This window comes from Pleurodeles waltl, chromosome 10, assembly GCF_031143425.1.
Source record: "Pleurodeles waltl isolate 20211129_DDA chromosome 10, aPleWal1.hap1.20221129, whole genome shotgun sequence".
Taxonomy (NCBI): Eukaryota; Metazoa; Chordata; class Amphibia; order Caudata; family Salamandridae; genus Pleurodeles; species Pleurodeles waltl.
The window spans coordinates 55,097,929-55,118,990 of NC_090449.1; positions in this window are offsets into that span (position 1 = coordinate 55,097,929).

Consider the following 21,062-nt stretch of genomic DNA (forward strand, 5'->3'; position numbering starts at 1 on the left):
CCCCCTTAAGAACTTACTGTCTGGGAGAAAAGGGGGAAAAGGAATAGGGAGGAATCAGATGGGGAGAATGGGTGAGGTAGAGGCATACCCAGATAATCCTGCATACAGACACAGTGTAACACTGCTGGCCTCAATCCGATTTGAGCGTACAGCGCAGTTTTATTACTTTCATTTTTATTTTTAAGAAAAAGACACCTCAAACACAGAAATATTGATGAGGTAGACTTATGGAAAATGTGTTTCTTTTTACCAAACTTTGATGCTTTTCATGTACCGATTCATGACCCAGTTATAAACAAACTTGTGGCAGCAAGAAGGGTCCTAGTAGTCGCTTCTCAGGGTTTAATTAGTCTGCATAAATGACAGCCTGTCACCTGGATTACAGGGAATAAATAGCCTGTATAAATTAATGCCTGCCTCCTTGACTTATTTGGTTAAACAGTTGTTTGACCTGCATTTTTGCATCAACTCTCTTCCTGTCATTAGGTGGACAGGTGGGTCTAACCAAGGCAGGAAGGACTAAGGGCCAGATGTATCAAAAAAAATTGCACTCGCAAACGGCAAAATCGGCCGTTTGCGAGTGCAAAATAGTGGTCTGCAATGCATCAAAGGCATTCGCAGACCACAAAATAGAAATTGCAAAAATTGCGATTTTTTGCGTTGCGACCTGGATTTTGCGAATCGCAATTTGCGATTCGCAAAATCCAGGTCGCAAGGCAATTCTGAAAAAAATCGCAAATTGCGATTTTTCGCAGAATGGTATTTTGCACATGCAAAATACCATGGTCTGCAACCAGGTGGTAACCTGGTGCAAAATTTTAAAATGCAGTAAAACTGCATTTTTAAATGTAACATGTAAAGCACACATGCCCTTTTGGCATGTGTGTACTTTACTAAAAAAAAAAAAAAAAATGGGGTGCAGGAGAGGGGGCCTTAGGCCCCCAGCACCCTGCCCTTTTGCATTTCCAAAATTGCGATTTCTGGTTCAGAAATTGCAATTTTGGAAATGCAAAAAATTTGCAGCTATGGGCCATAGCTGCGAATGGGGCCAGTATCGCAATTTGCGATTCGGTAATTGCATTTGCGATTTTTAAGAAATCGCTATTACAGATTCGCAAATGTGATACATGGCCCTTTGAGATTCGGTAATAGCGATTTCTTAAAAATCGCAATTACCAAATCGCAATGGGCCAGAATCATACATCTGGCCCTTATTTATCTAAAAATTGAATTATACTGTGTTCTATCCAGGGAGAGAACATCCTCACTACTACTCTCCTCATCGTTTCCCTCTAGCCACACAAGCAGTGGAACCAACATCAATTATAGGCTCTTGCATACATTATGAAAACAATCCTCTGCCATGTGGGGCAGAAAGTGAACTGGCAGGGCCCCTGCTTGTGTGCGAGCATCTTAGTTTTGGGCTATGCAAGAACCGTGTGGTAAGATGATCAGGAGGAATGCCCCTTTTCTGCTGTGAATGCTTCCTGCATTGGTCAGTCCAAAGCTTCCCACTGTGCTAACAGGGAGCTGTTAAAGCAGAAAGCAGAATCTCTGTCCCAGTGCACGTCTTTGTGGTAGAACTCTGAGAATTGTATGAATTACAAACTGCAATTCTGTGCTGCATTACAATGAAAACATGCACCATAACCTGACTGTTAGCAGATCTAACGTTGTGGGGATTAACACAATTGGGCAATGAGTACACATCTGTTTGACTCCAGACACATAATTTAAAATAAGTAGGCACACCTTTCTCCAAAGTTTCTATTTGTATTGAGCTGTGTTTCGCAAACAAACATGTTGCAAAGTTTATATAACGTCAGGAGGAAATTAGCAGCATTTCAAAATATGGGATTGAAACGTACTGCTTCCTGCCCATGACAAAAGGCTTAAAACAATCAAACACTCTATCTGTAGCAGAGTGCGAGTCATAATAGTTTTGTCGTCACTAATTAAATGAATTAATTTTAAGCAGAGAGTGTTGTAAGAGGGGCAGGGTTGTGATTGTGAAGGGAAACAAGGAGATGGGGAAGAAAGCAAGGAAAGATGCGTTCCAAAGTGTATTTGGCAGGAGAAGCACAAGAGGGAGAGACTTAGAAAACAACGCACTCACACAGAATGGTTAAGGAAAAAATGAGGGCCTTAATTATAAGGTTTTGGCGCAGGGCAGCGCCGCAAGGATTCTTGCAGCGTTGCCCTGCCTGAAAAGAAAAGGGCAGGAATGCGCTGTATCTATGAGATAGAGCACATCCCTGTCCATCTCCCCTGCTCTGGTGCACAACTGAGTGTCATGCGCCAATGTAGGTACCCTTGCAAAACGGTCCGCATTGTAGGGATGATTGTTTTTGCGCAGGAAGGGACATCTTCCTGCACAAAAACAATCATCAGAGGTGTTTTCCTATTTACATGTATGCTGCATAGTGGGGAGGAACAGGCTTTTGACTCATTTGCAGGTTCACAAAATCTCATAAATCTGCGAATTTGTCCAATGCCATGTGTGTTACGTGGGAACACCTACCCTAAAGTCCATGGCACACCTCCCTATCGCAGGGTGAAGCAACGCAGCAACTTGTGCTGCTCTGCCTCAGCCCATATCTACAAGCCACGTAGGGTGGTCTTATGTGGCCCTATAGATAAGGCCCTGCAGTGTACACCGCCAGACCGCCACTAACTGGCAGATCACAGGGGCTTGTAAATAAGCCGGGTAGTCCCTTTAGGTACACAATGGAAGGATACAAGTCAGCTAGTCACAATTATAGTAAAAAGGCTATTCTCAAGGGGAAGGACAAACACAAGAGAGAAAAGATAAACAAGGAAAGCCATACAATGAGAAGCAAGGAATTAAGAATAAAAATATAGCCAACCTATGAAAGCAGTGGGTGGGCCCTAAGCTGACTTTTCCTTCTTGGTAAAGCCCACCATAGATCTTTTGCAACCAGAGTGCTAAACGTCAGGGGCAGCTCCTTCTCTATGGCAAAAAAGCATCACCCTACTGGTTGTGCCAAGAGCAGAAAACTAAAACAATACTCCTCCATCATTTTATTCTTCTGCTTCTGGCACAGCAATGCACGGAGGTCTGGGGCTGGGCCACAAGAGGTGGGAGGGGAGAGTGCAGATGTGTGAGACAAGACGGCGGCTGTGTGGGTGTGGGCGGCCGAAGGGAGCCTCCTCCCTATTGACTTGACGTGCTGCAGGTCCACTAGTAGCATTTAATCTACAGGCCCTAGGCACAGGTAGTGCACATTACTAGGGACTTATAAGTAGATTAAATAGTCCAATCAGGTATGATCCAGAGTTACCATGTTTAAAAAGGAAGAGAGCATATGCACTTTAGCACTGGTTAGCAGTGGTAAAGTGCGCAGAGTCTAAAAGCCAGCAAAACAGGGTCCAAAAAGTGGAGGGAGGCAGGCAAAAAGTTAGGGGAGACCACCCTAAGGCATGTCAGGTCTAACAGGAGAGTGCAGATGTGTGAGACAAGATGGCGGCTGCGTGGGTGTGGGCGGCCGAAGGGAGCCTTCTCCCTATTGACTTGACGGTGTGAGCAGCTCTGTTTTCCCCTAATTGTGGAATGTGTGGGACCAGAGCAGCAGTGCTGATCGGTATGGCAGTGCTGTGGTATCAGCCCTGTAGCAGGTGTGGACCGCAGAGCCATGCCAGTGTGCATGGCTGCTTGGAAAGGAGGTGTTGGCAGCCGGGCCTGCTTAATATAGCCACAAAAAAAAACATCAGCACTCGAGGGAAACATGGTGCCGGCATATCCGAATGGAAGCAGCCCCTTTCGCTGGGGGCTGCTCCTGTTGACAGACGGAGAATGGCTTCGAAGCCCGTTGGGGGCAATCCCAGGAAAAGCCATGACCTGACTGAGGATTCTAATGTGGAGAATGGATCCAGGAAGGAATTACAATCCAGTATTGGTCCAGTGATCCTGGACATATTGAAAGCCCCTCAGCAAACAAAACGACCTACAGCTCCAACTGGGAAGGGTGTAACCAAATTTAGAACTGAAGCACAGTGGGAACGGCCACGGGAGCGGCTGGAAGCAGGTGTCATTCACCACAAAGTGGCAGAGTCGGAGCTTGATGTTAAAACCCTACCCGGTCAGTGACAGCATAACAGTAATTTTAGAAGATTCAGTAGTTGCCGGAATAAGCGATGGGGCTCTTTGATCTAACTTGGGGGAATTGGCCAGAGACCCCAGGGCTCACACAGGGGGGGTGGGAAATGAACTGAAACTACGCTTCGGCTCCAATAACTAGAGGGTATGAGGCGAAACAGGGTGATGAGTCAGGCACTGCAGCGTGGGAGTGAAAGCCCGAGGACTCATGCCGTTTTTGACAGCAGACCACCCAAGGGATTCGAACTCGAGCAGGGTGAGGTGGCAGAGAACTTTATTTTGCTTTCAGATCAATCTGGGGAGGGGTAGGAGTTTGGCTCATTAACAGAACTGGACTCTAGTAGTAGCTCTAACCCCTCTAATCCAGGGTCAAGCAAGGCACCTCCTAAAAAAAGGTTCTAAAAAAGTCAACTATGGGAAAAAAGAGAGGGCCATCACTGGGAAGAAAAAGAGAAAAAGGCTGATAGGGGGGCAAGGACAATGTCATGGGATTACTCTGCGACCCAGCAACTTCACGATAATGCAGATGCCTCCTTCACGGATCCTGGCCTGGAAAAGCCCCTTGAACCCCCTTCCCTGCACCTTATTTACCAAACTATGATGTTACAACACAATCAGACACAGAGTGATAGCAAGAAGGTAAGGGTTGCTAGTAAGCAGCTTCAAGTGGCGGTAATAAAAATTGAGAAATCTTGCTCGGAGATCGGTGAACGTATCACTGCTATAGAGACCCGTACTAGCATGTTAGAGACTGATATGGGCACTGTGACATAGCAATCTGCTAAACATAAGTCACAGATTACGGACTTTCTGTGGCAAATAGAAGATTTTGAAAATCGTCAATGACGCACTAACGTGCAAATTTTTGTTATTAAAGAAGGGGTAGAAGGCGAAGATATGAGGGCTTATATCATCAAATGATTTAGAGGTGCCTTCCCCGAACTAGAAAGCTTGGACTGGGAACAGGAAATACAGAGAACCCACCAGTTTCCGCTAAACTTGAAAAAAGGAAGAGAAGAATCTACGGATTATCAGCCACAACCTATGGCTGTCATTGTTCATTTTGGCAATTATTTTTGAGAAAGCCCTTCCTGATTCTAAAATTAATTGTGAGGATGTTTCTTTTTTTTCCCACCCGGACAACTGTCATGCCACTGTTAAACGGTAAACAGATACGACCACAGCACACAAAGCACATATAGTACAAAACAGGTGCAAATATTGGTATGACAGATCTGTTGATGAATAATACAATACTCTTCCCTGTGTTCCAGAAAGATATTTATTTAGATCAATAGTTGTGTTTCGATGAACACAGCCAATCAACCACAGCCAAAATGGTGATGGCATTTGCAACAAATGATAAGCCCCTTCCGGGAGAAAGGGGAAGAAGCATATTTACTGAACCCTGTACATCTAAAAACTGACTATAAGTGTACCGTACTGGTATTCTCCTCAGAAATGAAGGCCAAAGAGTATTTGGACAAACTGATGTACTTTTAGACTGTTAATGGTATAAGTCAGATAATTGGTCAACTGTGATACAGGGCAAGAGGCAGGCTGATCCCACAACAATGTAATGATTACGGAGGATTGTCTTTTTGTTTTCCTGTCTGTTTTTGGGTACTGTGTTCTTTATTTAAGGGGAGAGAAGGGAAAAGGAAACAAGGGTAAGGAAAGAGGAAAGAGAACAAAAAAGGGAAAGAGATGGGGGGGCGTAGCTAACCGGGATTAAAGTCTTTCAGAATCATTGAAGCTATTGGGTTGAGGAGGAAGCAACCTATCCATTTTACAGACCCAAAGTCTGGCAGTCTCATTTGGTAGGTTGGGGGGTGATCAGGTTGCGAGGGAGGCGTAGGGCTTTGGTGTGGGCTAAGGGGGAGCATAGGGGGTTGAGGAGTTTGGGGGGGCAGGATTAGGGGACGCACAGTAGGACATCGGATTGAATCACGAGCATTCACTTTTGGAATGGAAAGGGCACAGGTACATACAAACATCGGTGCATCTATATTTGGTGATGAAATGGCACAGGTACACACAAACACAGCTTTAAATGAGCTATGGCAGTAAACTGAGTATAGCCTCACTAAATAATTGTGGGCTAAACGACAGTTGGAAACAACGCTTTGTAGGCAAAGGCTTAAAAACATTGAGGGCCGATATTATTTGTAAGCAGGAGACACATGTTATTGGCTCCAAAAAACACTTGATGGAATTTCCGGGGCTTCAGCTATTGGCCTATACCACACAGGGAACAACAATAAAGGGAGTGGCAGTATTGGCACGCAATAGTACGGTAGAGGTTGTCGAGAGATCCATGGATAAATTGGTCCGCTGGGTGATTTTAGAGTGTACAACTGGTAGAACCAGATTTACTTTGTGTTCTTTTTATGGATCTAATCTTGGCGAACAAGAAGTAATTGATTTCATTAATATCGAATTAGCAGCTTGGGTTTTACCAATCATCGTATGTGGAGATTTGAATATACACATTGACAGCGACTCGCCCTGTCAGAAACCGGGACGGTATATGGGGAGGAAACCGAAAGTATACCATGCTCTTCAAGCTCTGGTTTTAAGCCACGGACTAGTTGACGTTTGGCAGCAGTGCAAGGCCTCCGACCTTGGGTTAACTTTTTTTTCTCATCCCCATAGGAAATCCTTTAGTCTAGACTATTTTTTTCTGTCAGCTACACTATGTGAGGGGGTAACGGTTGAGAAGTACCCCAGAATTATGTCCAACCACAATCCTCTGGTAATAGAAACGTCAGTGCTAAGCAAGGAACAACACCCCAAGATATGGTCATTTAACAGGGGACCGCTGTTGGCTCAGGCATTTATTATACATATGAATAAGTGGATACCAGAATTCTTGGAAACCAATCAAAGGTCTGCCCCTAGCAGGGTGATTTGGGACGTCTTAAAGGCTGGAATTCGAGGGGAGACTCTAAGCTATAGGCTAAGCAAGGTGAAACACCGCCCATAATTTATAAGTGCTGCTCAGGCCGAGTTGATAACACTGGAAGCCCAGATAGTGTAGGAGGTTAAAAACAAGTTACCATTACAGGAGACTCTAAATCAAATTGCTGCGGTGAGGGCCACAATCTTTCAGTTTTATTAGGAGCAAGATGTAGTAAAGATGCAGACGTGTCGACAGGAATGATACAAATTTAGCAAAAAGGTCGGTATGTTGCTAGCTTGAAAACCAGACAAAAGATGTTGCAAGGTATATTTTGTGCCGTCAAAGATAAAGATGGGCAGATAGTGAAGGGAAGCTTGGCAGTTCGATGGGTGTTTAGAGGATATTATCATATATTATATCATCAGAAGGCCTAGGATGCCCATGTTTGGGAATGCAAGCTTCACCAATATCTGGATGAAACCCTGAATGGTGGCTGCACGAGGACAAAAGGTGTCAGCTTGCAACCCCGATAACTTCTGAAGAGATAGCAGCTGCATTGAGCTCCTTGGCCACCGGAAAGGCTCCTGGTCCAGATATGATCCTCCTGGAGTTCTTTAAAGTGTTCTATAGGGAACTGAGCAACAAACTCCTCATATTATTTAATGCAGTGCAAGACGGAGCATATACTCTGACATCATGGCTGGTAGCAAATATTATAGCTTTTTTGAAAAAAGAAAAAGATCCTTTATTGTCGGGCTCTTACCGTCCTATTAATTTAATCAATGGGGATGCCAAACTTTACGCCAAGGTCCTTTCTAGAAGGTCGTGATGGCGTCACAGGGCCGCAGGCACTGCAATGGCGTCGGGTCGTCACGGACATTGGACTTCTGATACTCCGGTGTCAGCGAAGTAGGCGGGATCAGCGGCTGCAGTGAACCAAGGCTTAAAGGGTCATCAGACTTTCCCAGGGTCCACGGCCTGTGGGCATGCGGCATTGAGGGTCTGTGGTAGTGACATCAGCTCACAGGGTCTTCGGAGTAGTTGCACTCAGCGAGGTCCATGGCCTCGGGGCAAGCGGCGTTGGAGTTCCAGGCAGCGGCGTCCTTTGCAAAGTTGCACAGCGTCGTCCGACGTCATTAGATTGTTTTTTCTCCAGAAATTCACATCCAGTGGTCCAGGAACTGGCATGGCCCTCTCTGGCAAGCTAGAGTCCAGAGCAAGTAGACTCAGGTCTGGTTGGTGAAGCCTTTGCTGTCACTGAGGCTTGAAAACAGGAGGCAAGCTCTACTCCAAGCCCTTGGAGTTACTTCTCAAGCAGGAATGCAACAAAGTCCAGTCTCTGTCCCCTTGCACAGGCAGAAGCAGCAACTGCAGGACAGCCAAACACAGCACAGTCACAGGTCAGGGAATCACTTCTCCTCAGCTCTTCAGGTCTTCTCCAGGCAGAGGTTCCTCTTGAATCCTTGAAGTAATCTGAGTTTCAGGGGTTTTGGGTGCTCTTCTTATACCCTTTTCTGCCTTGAAGTAGGCCTACTTCGAAGGAAAGTCTCTGTTGTTCACAAGATCCTGCTTTGCCCAGGCCAGGCTCCACTCTCACACCACTGGGTTGGAGACTGCATTGTGGGAGGGCAGGCATAGCCCTTTCATGTGTAAGTGACTACTCCTTCCCTCCCCTCAGCCCAGATGGCCCTGATGGGCCACTGTCTAGAGGAGAGGTGCAAACAGCCCAACTGTCAAACTGACCCAGACAGGGAATCCACAAACAAGCAGAGTCGCAGAATGGAAGCAAGAAAATGCCTACTTTCTAAAAGTGGCATTTTCAAACACACAATCTAAAAACCAACTTCACTAAAATATGTATTTTGAAATTGTGAGTTCAGAGACCCCAAACTCCACATTTCCATCTGCTCCCAAATGGAATCTGCACTTTAATAATATTTAAAGGCATCCTCCATGTTAACCTATGAGAGAGATAGGTCTTGCACAGTGAAAACCAAATTTGGCAGTATTTCCCTGTCAGGACATAAAAAGCTAATTTGTATATTTCCTACCTTTAACATACACTGCACCCTGCCCATGGGGCTACCTAGTGCTGCAGACCCAGTAGTAGCATCTGATTTATAGGCTGTTGGCACCTGTAGTGCACTGTACTAGGGACTTACTACTAAATAAAATATGCCAATCATGGAAAGCCAATTACACATATATTTTACACAGGAGCACTTGCACTTTAGTACTGGATAGCAGTGGTAAAGTGCCCAGAGTAAGAAAAACAGCAGAAAAAGAGTCCAGCACACATCAATAACCGGGGAACAGAGGCAAAAAGTTAGGGGAGACCACACCAAGGATGCTAAGTCTAACAGGTTACAACTACATAACCTCAAAATTTCTTGGGTCACTAGAAAGGTAACCATGGATTTCAACATTGTTGGCATTCTTGCTATCACAAATCTCTTATTCTGATTACCCCCTTGCACCGCATATCACCACTGATTCCAACAAAGATTGATCCGTAGATAGTACCAGCACTCTATCAGGATATTCATGACTTGTTCTGTGAGCAGAAAGCTGCTCAGTTGCCTCCCCACAGGTCATATGACTGCCATATGGACTTACTTCCAGGGATAGCTTTGCCATGCAGTAGGGATATGCCCTTTCTGACCCAGAGACTCAATATCTTTGAGAATATCCTGATGATCTGTTGTCTGAAGGATGTATACGCCACTCTACATCTCCAGTTTCGTCACCTTTGTTTTTCGTGTCAAAACGGAATGGGGAACTGCGTGCTTGCATTGACTATTGACCAGTGAACAAGGCAAAAATAAAGAATCGCTATCCTTTTCCATTGATACCAGTACTACTGAATCAAGTACGCAATTCAACTATAAACACCAAGCTAGACCTAAGAGGGGCCTATCACTTAATTTGTGTGCATGAAGGCGAGAAGTGGAAGACTGTCTTCCCGGACAAAGTTCGGGCTGTACGTATATGCCGTCATGCCTTTTGGCCTCTGCAATGCTCCTGCAGCCTTTCAATTTTTTATTAATAGGTTTTGCAGGAGTTCCTTGATGTCTGCATTATAGTTTATATAGATGACATCCTTATTTATTCTGCTTCTACTGAAGAACATGTTGAACAAGTCAGAGCTATACTGCAGCAGTTAAGGGAAAACCAGCTGTTAAATTAGGAAAGTGTGTTTTCCATGCTCAGAAAATCGATTTTCTAGGTTACACCATTGCACCAGAAGGTATTTACATGGATCAATCTAAGGTGCAAGCCATCCGAAACTGGAAGAACCCAAAGTCAGTGAAAGTGATCCAACAGTTCCCGGGGTTCGTGAACTTTTATTGGGAGGTCATATCCCAGTTGTCCACAGTAGTGTCCCCAATTACTCACATTTCAAAAAGGAGTGACGTTTCACTGGGACTGACCCTGATACAGGCTGTTTTTACCCAGTGGCTTATTTCTCTAAAAAAAACTACTCTCTGCAGAGCACAATTACACAGTGGCTGAACATGATCTATTGGCCATCAAACTCGCCTTCCAAGAATGGCATCACCATATTTTAGGGGCCTGACATACCATAACCTCTACACCAACCACCATAACCTCCAATTCTTTCATGCCACCAGAGCTTTAAGACCCCAACATCCTCGGTGGTTGTTATTTTTTAACTGATTTGATTTTGTTATTACTTACAGACCAGGGTCAGCCCAACAAAAAGCAGACACCCTATCCAGGTTAGGTTTCACACAAGAGGACACAGATCAGAACAGATTGGATCTATCATACCTGCTGAGAAGATTGTGGCAATTTATTCACCCATGATTATCTTGACAATCTATGTATGGTTCAACAGACGGCAGACTGTCCACCAAAAGTTTCTTTAAAAGGAGGATTCCTTTATCATGCAGACAGACTATACATTCCCACATCAGATTTGCATGAGACCATCTTGCACTGGGGACATGATTCAACTCTACCTGGCCATTTGGGTGAGAAAAAGATATTAGGCATCTCTATGATGGTTTTGGTGGCCAACCCTGATGCAAGATGTCATGACTTACATCTGAAAGTGTCCTGTCTGCAGCCCAGACTCCTCATACTCCACCCAGTAGGGTTTCTTCAACTGTTACCCATCCCACCTGCACCATGGCACACCATAAGAATGGATTTCATTACTGATATTCCTGTCTCTAATGGGTACTCAATCATCCTGGTGGTAGTAGATTATTTAACTAAAATGGCCCATTTTACTCCCTTGAAGAGGGTCTCCAATCCTTCTGTTCTTGCTAGCTTGTTTATTCAGCACATAATGAGGTTGCATGGTTTGCCTTCCGCTATAGTATTTGATCGTGAACCCCAATTTGTCTCCCAATTTTGGCAAAGTTTTTGCTCAACCATGGGGATCATTGTGCATTTGTCCTTTGCTTATCACCTCAATTGGATGGTCAAACGGAATGAGCTTATCAGTCCCTGGAGCAGATTTTAAGATGTTTTGTGTCCTCATGGTTCAGCAAACGGGAAAAGGCTGTCAAGGAGACCAGATCCTCTGGGCCTGCGCACTTTCCCAACATGTCCACCACTAGACAGCTCCAAAGCTCCGATAGAAATAAAACAGGGAGTCTAAGTGGGGGAAAGGGGGATTAGGTAGGGAACAGCTGGGAAGGAGACCTGTAGGAAGCAAAAGGTTAAACAACACAATATCAAGATAATAATCACATTGATTTTCATAAAAACTCTCTGTTGAATCTAGGGTCCAATGATACTCGAAACATGAAATAACACTCTGTTGAATCCAGGGTTCAATGATATTTGGAACATGAAATAACACTCTGTGGAATCTAGGATTCAATGATATTCGGAACATGAAATAACACTCTGTTGAACCTATGGGTCAATGATATTCGGAACATGAAATAACACTCTGTACTGAAGAAACATGAATGGCCTAGAACTAGACTCCAACTAGGCCTAAAAAAATCTAGGTACCAGGAAAAAATCAAGACTGGGTTAATACAATGTTTCATCTGAGCTTTTCATGAAATATCACATGCTGTCTAGAAATACAAGAACCTTCTAAAATAATGTTTCAGATCAAACATTGCATTTTTACATGAGGACAAAAGGTTATCTGAAACATTCCCTGGAAATAGGAATTGTACTAGGGACTTAACATGCACAAAGAATGTCACATTTTGGATTAAGCATCTTCACAGGAAATCCAAAAGCTTGGGATAAATGTGTGCACCTCAACAAACACAACACACCAAGTTTTAATTGCCATGAAATGAATGTGCACACTGTTGCAAATCTAAACGTCAAGTTTTACATGCTGGAAGTGGATCGCACACACTGTCGATTCGAACAAGAATATGCAAATGACATGAAATGATCGCGCAAGCTGTTGCCGATCTGAACACCAAGTTTTACATGCGGGAAATGAATCGCGCACACTGCTGATTTGAACAAGAATATGCAAATGCCATGAAATCATTGCGCAAGCTGTTGCCGATCTGAACACCAAGGTTTACATGAGAGCACTGAATTGCTCACTCTGAGAGTTTTACAAGTAGGCCCAAAACTCGAGAATCTTTGAGAACGGGGTCGGGGGCTCAGCCTGACCTGCGCCTTACCGCCCTGCTCAAGGATCACCAATGCAATGCGGGGCAGGCCTGGAACATCAAGGTAGGCCTCCGGAACAGGAGCTCAGGAAGTTGCTGCTGCTCTGCACCGGGACCTCTGAATAGTGAGCACGTGGAGCTGGGCTGGATCCCTAATACTGAGTCTGGCCCAGCCCACAAACCACACCCAGTCATGCTGCAGGGAAAGCTTCTAGAAGGTCCTAGAAAGGGAACACACCCTGACACACTCTGTAAGCCTGCAGCAATACCTTGCAAATGAACATTATTTACCAACATTATTAATAGTGATTTCAAGGTAAAACTCTGCAATGCAAAAGGTTAACAAACTGCATATAAACAAAATGCATGAATCATGCTTTTGCATAAAGACTGGGTTTTTGCATTTTAGTCGCCTGTAAAGCACGCATTGTCCTGATGTTGACAAAGGCATTACCCCTGGTGGAGTTTGTGTACAATAATAGCACTCATGCAGCCACGGGAGTGTCCCCATTTTATTTGATATCTGGTTGACATCACAGAATGCTTCCCATTTTAGATCCAAATAATCCCTCCAAGGTACCTTCTGTACAAAAGCACAATGTTCAGTTACGGGAAATTCAATCACAGGTCCTCAAACATTTAGAACAGAACTGTATGCAAATCAAAAGGCAGGCTGATAAACCTAGACAACCATCCCCCGTTTATCAGAAAGGTAACCAGGGTTGGTTATCCACAATGACTCTCTGGCTAGCAGGATCATGAAGGTTACAACCCTGTTTTATTGGCCCATTTCTCAACCCAAGAATCATGAATCCGGTAGCTGTTGAATTAGTCCTACCCTCAGACTATAAAATGCACCTTGTATTCCATGTGTCCTTATTCCTCCCCAATTTCCCAGACATCCACCCTTAACCACCATCTCCCCCCTTGAAGGTAGCTGGGAACTGGGAATATGAAGTCACCAAAGTGTTGGATTACAAATTAATTCATGGAGTATTACACTATCTGTTGGCCTTGAAGGTATATGGTCCCGAGGACAATTTCTGGGAACCAGCTAGTTTGGTCCGTGCCGCCCATTTTGTCTGTCAATTCCATCTCCGGAGTCCAACCAAGCCCCGTCCGGGTGGACATCCTTTGCTGGGGGGGACTGTTGTGATTCCCTCACCTTTATCTGCTTTTTGTACTGTGTGTAATAAACTACCACCGGGTTGTTGGCTTGATCATGTTCAATTGGGGTACTTATGTTAAGGTGTAATGTTTACAGTTATTTGGCCAAAGCTTGTTGCCTTTGTAGGTTGAAAAGTATGTACACCATGTTTTTACCAAAGTTTGTTTACCCAACGTTGCTTGATTTTATCAAGGCTTGTTTACTCAACCTCCACAAAGTTCTTTGGAGCATCTACGGGGTTAATTAGAAACACCTGAGCTCCTGCACGTTGTTGGACAGCTGTCTTCTCTGATTTTTAGGCAGCACTCGTGTTTTCTGAGCCATGTGCTAATCATGACTCATCACTCAGGACTCATTCCTGCACAAACTATGAAAAGCCTCACAGGTATTTGTCAGCGTTTGGCTTTGTTCCGATTCTTCTTGAAGCTGACATCGAGAGCCTGCTCCTGTGAATGCCTTGCAAAGCTTCTGCATCATTGCTGGGCAACAAGAGAGGAAACAACTTCTTCAGCCTCTGTACCCTGGCAGCTGTTTACATAAGCTAAGTGGAGGAAGCGCACTCTGTTGAGCGAATTTGTTTTTCAGATTAAGAATTTCAGTGTGTAACTAAAGGACTTAATTTTCAAGAAAAGTAAAAGTTTTGAGGTTGATTGAGAGAATGCATGAAATCGCTTAAAGCTTTGACATTTATTGTGCATATGTTCCTGGCCTTGTTGATTCATTCTAAAATTGGAAAAGACATCAGGCACACAAAGAGAGTGTTGTGAGATGAACAACCTTTATATGTGTGTGACTTTGCTAATTACGTCTGTGTCACTTGTTATGATAATAATCCTCATTTTGCAGGAACTCTTTAAGTATTGTCTAGAATTGATATCAGTGATTCCTCAAAAACAGAAAAAGCAGGCTTTCACATGACTGTATAAATCAGTGTAAGTTTTTTCATTTTTGGAAAGAGTTTTTGTTGTGTGTTTATGTGCTATAGGTTTTCAGTGTTAACAACTTCCCCCAGATTAATTACTCTAAGCAGTATGAGCAGAGAGAAGATCCAGGCAATGATGGTGCATTCCTGTACGCCCAAGTGAGTGGAAAGGAAGTGCGAGGAACAAGTGGCAGCTCTGGTCACTCAACAACTGACGCTGACAGCGATTACCTGTATCCCAAAGCATCAGGAGCCCAGCTGGCCCAGGCAGCAGAGACAATATCTTTCTTCTCTCTCTCTGTCATCCAATCCTCCCACCCTTTTGGGGATACTTGCTGTGACTCCCGTATTATGTTGGCACTGTCAAGAGGTGTCCTGGAAGGACGGGGGAAACAGTCATCACCCCTGCAGACAACCTGCCTTTCAGGTGAGTGGTCAAGCTCTTACACGTGCCTCAAAGGAGAGCTTTGGGCACCAGCACATTTTTATTTGCAAACCAAGCACTGACTTTAGCACTTCTCCATGTTAGGTATTTTGGCCAATTTAAGCACTTTGCACATGTGTTGAAATTTTGGAAATCTTCTTGGAAACACACATCATTCTCGATATAACTTTGATGTTGTTTTTACAAGAAAATACCATTGCCCCTAGGTCCCCTTCATCATTAGTCAGGTGAACCCACCTTGCCAGAAAGAAGAAAGAACAGAAGAATACTAGTATTGCCCCTCCCCATAGGGCTGGAGCCTACATAGGCAATACTTACCCAGCATTCCTCCAGTTCTTTTTTGTATGTCTTTTAGACAAAGAGGACAAGAAGAGGGAGGCTCCGGCGGGGCACGAATTTCATGGTACTGTTATATCCAGCCTTCATTGCAGTGAGGCAGGAACGATGGCTGGTTTACAGTGAAATATGCATCTCTCTGCAGTATTTGGAGAAAGATACTGAAGGCTGCATATTACATGGGTGGCTGCAGTGAGAATTCACGCTTCTGTGATTTGCTGAGATTGCTCCCTCCTTCTTGCACTGCACATGCACCAGTGTGAGTCAGTTTGCAGTTCTCTCAGTGACCGAGGTTGTAGGAGGATAAATTGCCAGCACTGAGGTAAGTCCTCATAGTGGTCTTTGATTATGGTGTTGACAGCAATTGTAGCAGTTTGTATGATGGGCAAGCAGTCAAAGAAGAGGTGTCATGAGAAGCCAGTTCCTCCTTCTCTGTTTTTTCTGCCTCTCCCCAGCCTTCTAAATGATGCAGAGAGAGTAAGGAGGACAGATTAAACAGCAGTGGCTCCTCCACTAGGGCGGAGGAGAGTCGCCCCCCTAGCAGCAGAAGCTGCAAACCTTTTACAATGAAAGGATAATAAACTATGTTTATTATCCTTTTGTTGTGAAACGAGCGGGCCTTGTGGGGTGACCTGGATGAGGGGAGTGTACTGTGCACTCCCCTCAGTGTGCATGTATATTTGGTCGGTCGTCTCGGGCCGGCCAAACAAACATGCGCAGTGTGCTCTCTACAGGCAGGCACTGTGTTTCCGGGCTAGAGAGAGCAGGCAAAGGTTCACAGTCTGCCTGGGCGCACCTTGGCTGGGTGATCCCAGCAATCCTAAAGCTGCTCTAAGCAGTGTCAGGATTGGCCGCAGGGCAGGCTGGGATCCTGTCTCTGCCTTCAGCGATGGTAGAAAGAGGAGCGTCGCAGCGGCGGATCAGGTAAGTTTTTGTTTATTTTTATTTTTTCATTAAATGTTACCCCTAATCCCCCCCATGCGCCGTACCCACCCTGCCTCTTGTGAGCGCAGCGAGCTGGGGCTGAGATTAAAGCACCTGATCAGAGAGATTTTGTTGGAGCGAGCTCCTGATAGGGTCCGGTTCGTGCTTGGCAGCTGTCCATGTCTTTGGCTGCGTCAGACTCTGATGGTGAGGCTCCCAGTACAGAGGAACATAAGGGGAAATATATTTTGAAGGACCGTGTTTCTTCAGGGTAAGTGGTCTCTCTGGGAAAGCAGACACTCTCCTAACTGGAGGGAACTAACAGCTGTATTCACAGCAGTGATGGAGTTCAAATGGCATCTAGAGGGCTGCAATCTGGTGGTCTATTCAAACAATTTAGTCATGGTGGGCAATCTGAACAATCAGGGAGGTACTGGGTCCTGCTCGCTGAGTGCAATGGCTGTTCTCCTGTTTCAATGGATGGAGAGTCATTTGCTGTCTTTTGCGACTGTCTATATCAGAGAGGTGGACAACTGGAAGTGGGGAGGGCAGATTCCTTCAGCTGCATTTTTCCTTCTTACCAGAAAATGTCTTTAACCAGGGCAGTTTTCCATCAGCTATGCAGGAAGTTGGGTTTTCCTTTCCTTGACCAATTTGCTCAATGTATAGTTCCATGGTTTTGTGCCAGGAGTCTGCAGGTAGGAGCCTGGGTTGGATGCTGTGACACTGCCTTTGCGAAACATCTGTTGTATGCCTTTCCACCCATCCCCCTCAATCCCAAGTTGCTCACCTGGCTGTTGGTGGAGGACAGGGAGATGTTAGTGGTGCTGTTTTAGCCCAAACCCTCTTGGTTTCCCATACTCAGGGTCTTAGCCGTTCAGGGGCATGGATGATCCTTTGTCATCCTTCTTCATCTGGACTTCCCCCATCCTGTCTTCTCTGAGGTTTTGCTTCCCAGTATGGAAGTTGAAAGGAGGGCATTGCAGCATAAGGGTCTGTCCTGGAATTTCGCAGTGGCCATTCAATCCTTTCATAGACCATCCACATTAAAACCTTAGGAAAGCTATTGGGGTAGTTTTAGGCAATGTTGTTATCCTCAATATCTATCCCCATTAGATTGTAATTTATGTGATGTCCTCCAGTTTTTCTTGGAGGGTTTTGCGAAGAGTTTGTAATTTTTCACCTGAAGTGCACAGTAGCCAGCTGTTCGGTCTTTTCGGGTTTCATGGGGTAACCTCTCAGATACAGAGGACTAGGTGGCTCAAATATTGCACAGCTTTTCATAGTTCAAACCTTTGGTCAATCCTTTATTTACTTTGTGAGAATTGCCTCTGGTATTGAATGCCTTAACCTCTCAGCACTTTGAGCTGTTAGAGACTGCTAACATCAAGTTTTTGATGTTGTTTTTTCTGGTGACAATTACTTCAGCCAGATGGGTTGAATTGGGGGCTGTTATGGCGAGAGAGCATTTTTTGACCTTTTTTTCAGGATGGCATGGTCTTATGACTGGATCCACCATTTGTCCCTAAGGTTTTTCACAGTTTCATAGAGATCAGGAGGAGGTTCTTCTGCATTACCACTGGAAGAGAGTTCTGTAGTTGAATCTCAGTTGAGTTGATTGGATGCTAAGAGGGCTCCCTTGGTGTATCAGGACAAAACTAAACCATTTTGAAAGTCAGATTCCTTGTTTGTGTCCTTTGGTGCTTCCCATAAGGGGGATAAGGCTTCCTCCTTGTCTATAAGTAGATGGCTCAAGCAGGGGATCGCTTTGCCTATTCTTATCCGGGGACTCCTCTCCCAGCTGGGATTCAGGGTAGGTCCACCTGAGGGGCTTTGGCTATCCGGGGTGAATTAAAAGAGGTTTCCATCATAGAGATTTGTCAAGCTGCTACTTGGGCTACTCTAAAAACATTTGTAAAACATTACCAGTTGCAGAATGTTTCATTACTTACCAGTACTTTTCATTACTCCTGGTCCTGTTCACCTCGCCCCATTAATCACCCCTCTCCCCCATCCCGGACAGCTAGTTTTCATTTGTTGTGGCTCGGTAGTTCAGAAGGAATGCTTGGTACGTTTCACCTATATAGGCCCCAGCCTTATGCTGAGTGGCTATACCAGCATTCCTCTGTTTTTTTTTCTGTCTGGCAAGGTCTGTTCACCTCACTTGTGATGAATGGGAGGAGGACAACAGGAGCAGGAGTAATGAAGATTAATGGTAAGTAATAAAGCACTACTCTTAATTTAGCAGCTGAAGTAAGAGACAATTGTAGACCAATTTGCAGTGCTGTTATACCTCATGAATGCACTGGCATACTGTTAGTTCTTAGCACTTATGATTTAATGAAACGGCGTAAATGGGGCCCAGAATTTACCTTACTATGGGACATTAGGAGATTGGCAAGAGCTGGTTGTGAGCACTCACACTACCGCAATTTGAGGCCATGGCAACTTTGGAGCTCCTTGATGCTTGTGGGCTAAAGGATGAGGTGTTATGAAGAGGTTATTAAATCATACCGTTTTGATGAGGACTTTGTTACACCTGTTCTGCAATTCCTACTTTAGAAACTTCTAATGTTGCTCTCACTGGAAAAGTTTAAGGAAGACCTTGAGTCTTGTTGAAATGTAAAAAAAGCAGTCCACAATGTTTTTAAAAGTGCTGAGGATGGAGGCCCAGATTAAGCGTCTTTTTCTTTACAACAAAATTAACAGCAGTCAAAGAGAACTGCATAAAACACCAAATTACATTGCCCATGAAGCATACACTTTACTTCAGCAGGTCATCCACCAATCCCTGTGAACTCAACCCCTTAAAAGTGAGAGACACAATCTTGCTGCCATTTTACTGGCAATCAACAAAAGTGTATCTCACCCCACTTTTCATAATATGTAAAATATAATTTACAAGTAATTTTGTGCTCAATGTTTCTGTGGATAAGGTTGGCAAGACTTCACAATGAGTGCGCTTTCCCTAAAGTCCACCAGTGTAGTGAATGAGAGCGAGGCTTACACTGAGCCTGGCATGGAGTAAGCTGCATGTAATGCTTCATTCAGTTCCTTCATTTTTATATTGTTTTTTTACTTGTTGTGGGTATCAGATGCTGGGAGGGCTTCTTAAGCACTGCCACCATCAGCTCAAACCAAATTGAGAATAAGTGTGTTAAATTACAGAGGTGAATTGTGGCTGAGCCAGCAACAGGTTATAATGTAATGAAATGGCTCCTTCCTCAACAAACTCCGGATAATGCCCCCATATGCAGAGTCAGCTGGTGCTGCAACAATTAATCTACAGGCTTTTCCCGAGGAACTGAAGGTACCCTTCACTAGAAGCAAGCATTGGCCTGCAGAATAAAATACCTCAGGCTTGTGAGGTGCTGCTCCCCCCTTCTGGCCCTTTCTCATTGAAACTTATTTGACTTTTCCAAAAAGGACAGCACAACTCTGCTAGGTGATGACTGTGTCCGAACCACACAATATGGATGAGTATGAACAGTATGATGATGGCTCTCCAGAGAGCTAGTTGGAGGATGGGCTGGTTGAAGCCCTCAACAACTTAGTTCAATTATGGGTAAACGAGCCCTGGTACTTACCCTCACATATTATACTATTCAAATATCAACCATTGCCCTCAACAGCCTCAACACCAGCAAGTGCAGAGGGACAACCAAAGAAAGCCAAAGTCAAATCCAACAAGAGGTCAACTTCTGGAGACATGGAAAAATTGTTACATAATTATTGACCAGATCATGTACAGTGCTCTAGAACCTGAACACAGGTAAAACCCTTGACAAGAACTGTCCCTCCCGATAACTCAGTCAAGGATTTGAATCATTCAGAACAATACATCCCGCGCCTCTACCCCCCCACCAGAATTAAAGAATTGCAAGTAGGCACGGGTAGTGGGACCGCAATCATATGCAGCCAGATATCTTTCAAGCTTCTTATCATTTGACTCAGATAAGATAGCCCACCTGAGGTCACTAGATTGGGTCCCTCCCTTCACCTGCAGTAGGGGACTACATTCAATTTTGTCAATGTAAAGTTTTGAGAAGGAAGTCCGCAACTGTGAGGGCGCGAGTTACAGTTACTTCAGTGCACAGATACCTATAACTGGTGAATTTTAGTGGGTTTTTCATTTAAAACAGTATGTTTTAACAGACAGTTTCACCTAACAATAACATCTCTTTAACCTTTGTTTCTTTCAGAGAATTGTAAAGGTTTTTTCATGCAAAAACATATTATTACCTTACCTAATTAAAACGTTGCTTTAGCCTTTGCTTTGTTCAGTGAATTTATAAGTTTTTTTAAAAACGTGAAGTACTATTTTATTACCATACCTAACGCCAGCCCCACCTAGCCTTTGGCTGTGCACAGCATGGGGTCAGCCTCAGGAACTGGCAGAGCTACTGACTTTGTGAAGGGCTCAGAACATCAAAATATGAAAAGTGTGCTTATTGGCTATAAGAAGGGGTCAGAATATCAAAGATATGTAAAGTAGGCCTGGGTATAATTGTAATTCCGCTGGCATAACCGGCTTAATTTAGCTATTGCTTCATAACTTTTGATGCAGAATTACCGATAACAACAAGATTACTCCTTCTCACATAACTAAGAATAGTTTGGGGGA